The sequence below is a fragment of the Phalaenopsis equestris genome, unplaced genomic scaffold (genome assembly GCF_001263595.1).
Source record: "Phalaenopsis equestris unplaced genomic scaffold, ASM126359v1 Scaffold206050, whole genome shotgun sequence".
NCBI classification, from domain to species: domain Eukaryota; kingdom Viridiplantae; phylum Streptophyta; class Magnoliopsida; order Asparagales; family Orchidaceae; genus Phalaenopsis; species Phalaenopsis equestris.
In genome coordinates this window covers 90274-98957 of record NW_018225489.1, presented here as the reverse complement: position 1 = coordinate 98957, position 8684 = coordinate 90274, and positions in this window count along the sequence as shown.

The window sequence follows — 8684 nt, the reverse complement described above, 5'->3', positions numbered from 1 at the left end:
ACCATCCCAACTTTAACTGGAATAATAATTCGGGTGGTAATAATCAGCAATGGGGGAACAACCAAGGAAACTGGAACAAAAACTGGAACAACCAAGGGAATAATGATTATAGATCTACTTATCCTCCAAGTTTCAATAGTAATAAAAAATTTAAGGGTGAGAAGTTGTCCATAGAAGAAGTGGTGTTACAAATGGGTAATCAGTTACAAAGTCAAGGAGCTACAATTAGAAATATTGAGTAGAAATAAATTAGAAATATTGAGAATCAACTTGGACAAATCGCAAGTTCATTAAGTAAGAGATCCCAAGGAAAACTTCATAGTAATACTAATCAAATCCAAAAGACCAAAATAAAGAGAGATTTAAAGCCGTACAACTTAGAAGTGGAAGAGAGTTAGAAGGTAGGGTTCAAAGAAGGTAGGGTTCAAAAAGAGTCAAAAAGAGATTGAAGTAGAGACAGAAGAAATTGAAGAATCAAAATAAGATACTATGAAAGATTCTGAAGGGCCTCTTTCTCCACCAAAAAATGATTTAGAAAAATGACCACCTTCAAAATTTTTGGAAATATTTAAGAATCTTACAATCAATATTTCATTTGCTGAAGCCTTAGAACAAATGTCAAGCTATGTAAAGTTTATGAAGGATATTCTCAACAGAAAAGGAAGTTTAAAGATAATGAGACTGTTACACTTAGTGAGGAGTGCAGTGCTATAATTCAGAAGAAACATTTTAAAAGCTTTAAGATCCTGGTAGCTTTACAATTCTATGTGCAATACTACTGTAACTCTACAGTTAGCAAATCATTCAATAACCTATCCTAAAGGAGTTATAGAAGATGTCCTGATGAAAATGGAACAATTAATCTTTCCTGTTAATTTCATTGTGCTAGATATGGAGGAAGATAAAGAGATACTTATCATTTTAGGGAGACCTTTTCTAGCCATAGGAAGAGCAATGATAGATATGCAGAAAGGGGAATTAACAATGTATATCAATGATCAAACTGTTAATTTTAACATCTCAAAATCAATGAAATACCCTACAAAAGGAAAAGATGATGAATGTTATAGAAAGGATGTAATAAGATATCTGAGCAAATGCCATTTCAAGCCTTCTTATGAAGAAAATTTTGAAGAAAAAGATTTGAAACCCGAGCAAGAAGAGGAATTAGATCAATGAGTAAACCTTTTTAAAGAAGATTTAAGTTATGTTCAAGAAAGTTTTGAAATTTATGACACGATAGACAAAGATAAATCATTTTGTCCATCTATTGAGAAACATCTAGAACTTGAGTTGAAATTACTTCTTGAACATTTAAAATAATTCCCTTGAAGTTAACAAAGGAAGACGATGAAAAGCTGATGAAAATTCTAAAAAATTTTAAAAAAGCCTTCGGATGGACAGTTGTTGATATTAAAGGAATCGGTCCTTCAATTTGTATGGAAAGAATTAATCTGGAAGAAAACTGCAAACCAAGGGCTGATCGACAAAGGAGATTAAATTATTTGTTATGAAAGAGGTCGTTAAGAAAGAAATTTTAAAGTGGTTTGATGCTGGAATTATCTACCCTATTTTAGATAGTGCATGGGTTAGTCCAATTCACTATGTTCCTAAGAAAGGAGGAGTAACTGTAACTGTAAATGAGCATAATGAGTGAATACCTACTAGACAAGTTATAGGGTGGTGAATATGCATTCATTATAGAAAATTAAATTTTTTCACTATAAAAGAGCATTTTACACTACCCTTTCTAGATCAAATGTTAGATAGACTAGTTGGGCATAAATACTTTTATTTTTTGGACGAATATACCAGTTATAACCAAATTCAAATATCATATGAGGATGAAGAGAAACAACATCTACCCATCCTTATGGTACTTTTGCTTTTTAGAAGAATGTCTTTTGGTTTATGTAATGCCATGCTACATTTCAAAGATGTATGATGGAAACTTTTTGTGATTTAATTGAAAAATAGATTGAAGTCTTTATGGATGACTTTTTAGTGTTTTGAACTTCATTTGACTCATGTTTAGAACATTTATCTAAAGTTCTTAATCACTGTGAAGAAACAATTCTTAAGCACTGTGAAGAAACAAATTTAGTCTTGAACTGGGAAAAATATCAATTTATGGTAGTAGGAGGAATTGTATTAGGTCATCAAATATCGGAAAATGATATGGAAATAGATCCTGCTAAAATTCAAGTGATCACTACTTTACGTTATCCAACAAATGTAAGGAAAATTATGAGTTTTTTAGGATAAGTTGTATTCTACAGGCAATATATTAAGGACTTTTCTAAGATTGCTAAGCCTTTAAGCCATTTACTGGAGAAAGATGCCATTTTTCAATTTTGATGAGGAATGCCTAAAAGCTTTTAAATTATTAAAAGAAAAATTAATCAGTACACCAATTATAACTTCACCAAATTGGGAAAAGCCTTTTGAACTTATGTGTGATGCAAGTGACTATGTTATTGGAGCTGTTTTAGGATAAAGATATGATAAAGTTTTCAAAGTTATTTACAATGCTAATAAAACTCTTAATGAATCTCAAATTAATTATACAACAACTGAAAAAGAGTTATTAGCAATATTATATGCCTTTGATAAATTTAGATCATATTTGATTGGAACTCATTGTATAGTGCATACAGCTCATTCTGCTATTAAGTACTTAATGAAAAAGAAGGACACTAAACCGAGACTTATAAGATGGATTCTTCTTTTATAATAATTTGATTTTGAAATAGTAGATCATAAGGGGAATAAAAATCAAATTGATGATCATTTGTCCAGGCTAGAATTAAAAAAACCACTCTGTTTTGAAAAAAGAAAATAATGAACATTCTCCAGATGAAAAATTTTTCATTGTAAATGAGTGGTGTGTTCCGTGGTATGCCGACATTGTGAACTATATTGTTAGTGATCTTAAACCCAATGGAATGACATACCAACAAATGAGGAAATTTATTTCTGAAGCTAAGACTTATTTTTGGGATGTCCCATATTTATATAAACAAGAAAATGATCTGATCATTCGAAGATCTGTACCATTAGAAGAAACTTATGAAATTATCCAAAAATATCATAATTCTAATTTTGGGAGATATTTTTGTGTTGATAAAACAACATACAAAATTCTATAATCTGGATTTTATTGGCCTACAATTTTTAGAGATGTTAATGCTTATATCAAAACTTGTGATAGATGCAAAGAGTAGGCAATATTTTTAAAGGAAATGAGATGCCCCTTAATTATATGCTAGAAGTTGAAATATTTAATATTTGGTGATTAGATTTCATGGGACCATTTATACCATCTTTCAGAAATTTATATATTCTATTAGCAGTGGACTATGTGTCCAAATGGATTGAAGCTGTTGCTTTACCTCGATGTGATGCTCAAAGTGTTGCAAAATTTTTTAAAACAAACATATTTAATAGATTTAGGATGCCGAGAGTTATCATTACTAATGGGGGAAGTCATTTTAGAAATGTCATTATGGTGAAGTTATTAAAGAAATATCATATAAATCATAAGATTTCTACTGCTTATCATCCTGAGATAAGTGGTTTGGCTGAATTATCCAATCGGGAAATTAAAAGAATTATTGAAAAATCTGTGAATCCAATAAATATGAATTGGTCACTCAAACTTGATTATGCTTTGTGGGCCTATAGGACTGCATATAGAACTCCTATAGGAATTTCCCCATATAGGCTAATATTTGGGAAAGCTTGTCACTTACGAGCATAAAACATATTGGGCTATTAAAGAGTTCAATTATAATTTAAAAGATGCTGGTGAGAAAAGATTGTTACAATTAAATGAGCTTGAAGAGATACGGAATGAATCTTATGAGAGTGCTAAGATTTATAAAGAAAGATGAAAATGTGGCATTATCAAAAGATTCTTACTAAAAATTTTAAACCAGGGCAATAAGTTTTGCTATATAATGCAAGCTTAAGATATTTTCCCAACAAACTTAAGTCCAGGTGAATGGGCCTATTTGTTGGGCCTATTTGTTGTGATAAACGTTGTGATAAACGTTTATCCTTATGGAGCTGTGAATATTAAAGATCCTAATTCTGAGAAAATTTTTAAAGTGAATGGACATAGACTTAAACCTTATTATATAGGGGATCACATTAAATATAATGATGGAATGATGTTGGGTCAACCAGAATGAGCACTGGTTACGTCGGGCAAACGATGTAAAACCAAGTGTTTTATGGGAGACAACCCATAGTTATCACTGTGTATTTACTTTGATTGTTGTTTTGAGTCTGATTAAGAAATCTATGTTAGTATTTTTTATTTTATTATGTGCTAGTAATTATTTTTAAACTTTATTTAGTGAGCTAGACATGTTAGAATGAGAATTTGTACGTTAAGTTGATTGGTGTAAAAATGTGCACTGGCGCTTAAGCGCTAGATCCGACGCTTAAGGGCGGCAATTTAATCACATATGCAAAGTTCAATTTCTAGAAGGTGTAACTGCAATTTAGTTGGAATAAACGTCTTGGAAGTTTCTAGTCGTGCCTAGAAGTTATGAGGGGGAATTATACCTATAAATAGAAGGGGTTTGTGAAAGAATTTCACCCCAGATTTTTTTTAGCCCTAAAGAGAGAGATTTAGAGAAAATGTTTTCATGGGAGATGGATTTGAAGAAGAAGGAAGAAGCCATGAGGAAGAAATTCATTAGTCAAAGCGCATAGGAGATGTAAAATGGTTTCTTAGCCATTAGTACTGAAGGAATTTTAGAGAAGATAGACCATATGGAGAATACTATATCTGTATTAGAGACTAAGGTGCTTGAATTACATGCTCATTTAGAACATATGGGGTGACAAATTAAGATGCAATTCAACCATGCCAGTTATGTAGAGGAAGCGGATAAGGCGATCTTCATTAAGCAAAAGTGAATCAAAGATGACAGTATTAGAGCTCGTCACCAACTTCCGTTTTATCAACTCTATATTCCTGGAGAGACTACTGAGATGGAGAGACTACTTCCTTCTAATGAAGAGTGTCATTAAGTTAAGTGTTAGGAATTTTGTATTTGGAGTCAAGTTAAGTGTTAGGAATTTTGTAGAATTTTGTATTTGGAGTCATGTTTTTTAAGTGTGTTAGTGTTTATGTCTTGTGTTTACTGTTTGTGTCACTTATGTATTTAATTGTAAAGGTGTGTTAATTTTTTTGGACTTACGAAAATTTTCTCATCCAAGACTATTTGGAGAGAGAACTAAGTCTTAAATGTGTTTGTACTTGTCTGTAAATTAATAAAAGTTTGTTTTTGTGAAATGTTGTGTTATTCTTAGCCTTGAATTAAATTAATTACTGTGGAGAATTTTAAGAGAGAAGGGAGTTATAGGAAGTAAAAATACTCATTTAAATGCTATGAGACCTTTTAGGGGTGGTTTTCTTAGGATAATAGTTCATTTTACTTAAAATTAAAATTTTTTTAAATTATGCACTGATGCCTAAGCGCCGCATCTTGCGCTTAAGCGTGAGCCAACCCGAAAGGCAAGCGCCTAAGCACCACTTACCCTTGCTTAAGCATCGGTTCACAAAAACTGGTTCGCGAACAATTAAAAGTGAATTTTTAGTCAAAAAATGCCATTATTAACACCTCATATCGTCTTCCCCAACTCGAGTTTGCGATGTTGAGGGCTAGGGAAAGTGAAATTTGGAGATTTCTTAATGGAACCAAGTGACATTTGCTAGATCCAAGTTCCTTGAGGTAAGAGCTTTACTTCTATACAAAAATTTTGGATTTTCACCATAAATTTTAAGCACATTTGGAAGATTTTGAAAATTTATTATTCATGGTGAAAAGTGAAGAAAAATCTATGGAAATTGCTTAGGAAGTTTAGTTAGTGCTTTTAGAAGCTTAGTTTAGTGACTTAAACTTGATTTTTAAAGTTATTTTTGGAATTTAACACATTTGTAGAATGAGACCAAGAATGAAAAAGAGCAAAGAAAAGAGCCCATTTGATTCGAGCAAATTTGTAAGTTCAAAAGCTCAGGATCGATATAGTGATGCTCTACACTCACGAAAATTGATTCATGAGCAATGTTTTAAGAGTCCAGGTAGAGAAGTGGAAGACTTGATAGTCCGCCGACAGTGGGAACAGTTCTATTGTTTCTCTGCTGTCGCAGTAATTTCTATTATAAGGAAGTTTTATGAAAATCTCCCAGAGGCTGAGGACGATGGAGTTATGGTTAATGGGAAGTTGGTACCTTTTCATCCAGAGGTAATCAACTTGTTTTACCATTTACCACCAGATACTTTATGTTTTTATGCAAATTATAGTCCTACTGAAGCAAAGTTAGATGAGAGAGTTAGATTACTGAAGCAAAGTTAGATGAGATTATTTCATACTTTACTATTGGGAGAGGACTTTGGAAGATTACAAATGAGAGGAGAGTAAATTTCCCAACTTCAAAGTTAGGAGCACCTTCAAATGCCTGACACTATTTCATTTCTGCTGGCTGCTTCGGACCAATCATCTCAGTGAAGTGACAAGAGAGAGAGCGACGTTGAATTATTGTATTCAAGAGGGAAAGCCCATAAACATAGGGGCTTTGATCTATCAAACTATCATCAGTTCTGCTACAGTTGCTACTACTGCAGGTATGGGATTTGCTTCCTTGATATTTTCTTTATGCGGGCAGGCTGGAGTAAAGCATGACAGTTGGGAGGAAGTTCTACTACCTCTAAAGCCTATTACAAAAGTGAATGTAAAGACTTATTTGGAGAATCAAATTTTGACTGGAGAAAAGGAATTTCCAGGAGCTATGGATTAGAGAAGTCTGTTGCATCTACCTCTGTTGCATCTTCATCAAGACCATCTGCTTCACGTGTTTCTACATCTTGAGGTGATTCTACTAAGACTCAGGATGAGTTATTGCAAAAAATGATGGATAATATCAACTTTACCATTGATAAGGTACAAAATTTAGAGTGTTTTGCAGATCATACTAATAGTTACAATAAAAGGAAAAGTGATAATGAAGAGAAATTCCACTCATCTTTGGAGAGCCTGATTAGAGGTGAACCAGGAGTGCAATTTCTTGCATATCCTTGATATTTTTATTATGAGCCTGTAGAAAATGGTACAGTGGTGATTCTGAGGATGAAGAGTAGAGCTGAGATGAAGAGTAGAGCTGAGAAACTGAGAAATTCATTTTATGATTCTAATATGATATGAACTATGTAGTCTGAGCTTGCTACATTTGCATCTATGTGTTATTTTGGACTATGTAGTGTTTTTGACTTTTATGTTTTACTATTATTATGACGTTTGTGGTAGTTAATATTTTATTTTTAAATTTTAGATTATTTTGTGTTTAGTAGTGTGATTTAGTTATTTTAAAACTAAACTTAATTTCATATCTATTATAAAGTAGAAAATCTTTCTAACTTAGATCTTAAACTTGAAATCAGAAACTGCTACCCTTTATTTTCCTTTTATCATGTTTGCAAGTTTGTCCTTTTGTTAAGATTGTGATGTCAGTAGTGTGTATGTTTGTTTTTATCTTTATACCCACTGTTTAAAAGTCTATTTAAATCTCTACATGTTAAAGTAAAATGAAAATATAAAAAATTTGATCAATAAAATTAATTTTACTCCTGTTTTAGTTATACTTGTATCATTAGGGTTTAAAATTTCTGTTAGCATGTTATTTTTGAACTTTCATTCCTACTTATATATATCTAATGCTAAACTCTTTAATTTGTTAAGAATTTAAGTTTGGGGGGATGAAAAATATTTTCAAAACTGGAATTTTATTTGTTCCCAAATGTACTACAAGTGAATTTGATTTTAAAAGAAAATTTGATTATGTATATGAAGTTATATTAGGGAAGTAAAATATGATTTTAGAAATGAGTAAGAAAATTTATTTAAAATTTTAAGTAATGAAGAAAAACTTTAAGTTAAAAAATTTTCAGTATAGAAAATGATTGATATAAGTGACTATCTTTAGTAAGAAAAATTATATTTTTGAAAAATTTAGATAATTGAGATTTTTATTTTTAATACTTGGATTTCTTTTATTAAAATGATTTTTAAACTAATATTATATTTATAAGTAAAAGTTTTATATCAAGACTTTACTTTAGGAAAGGAGAAGTGAAATTCAAAATCAATAAGGCCTATCCAGATTTAGTAATCCTTGACTGAAAAAGAAGAAGAAAAAAAAGAAAAAGAAAAAGAAAAGAAAAAGAAAAGAAAAGAAAAAGAAAAAAAATGTAAGGAAGGAGAAGCTTGAGGATTAGTGCCTAATCAAAATTGGTTCTACAGTTGATCTTTTTAAAGTATAAGACTTGATAAAATCTTAAGGTTGTAAATATAATATAGTAAGTAAAATTATTTTTAATAAAAAATTATTAAGTAGAGAAAGTTAAATAGCTAAAATCTAAATTTAGAGATTTGACAATATTTCTAAATTAGATAGGAACTCATATTTTCATAGTTCTTAACATTAAAAATTTTCAAACTTTAAGTTGGTCTCATTCACTAATTATCTTTTTCTAAATTGGACTACTTTATTTCTAAATCTATATTTCAGTAACTCCTAAACAAACTCATATACATATCATACATATTTTGTTTTTAAGGATTGAAGTGTCACTTGAGGACAAGTAACAAAGTTTGGGGGATTTTGATAGATA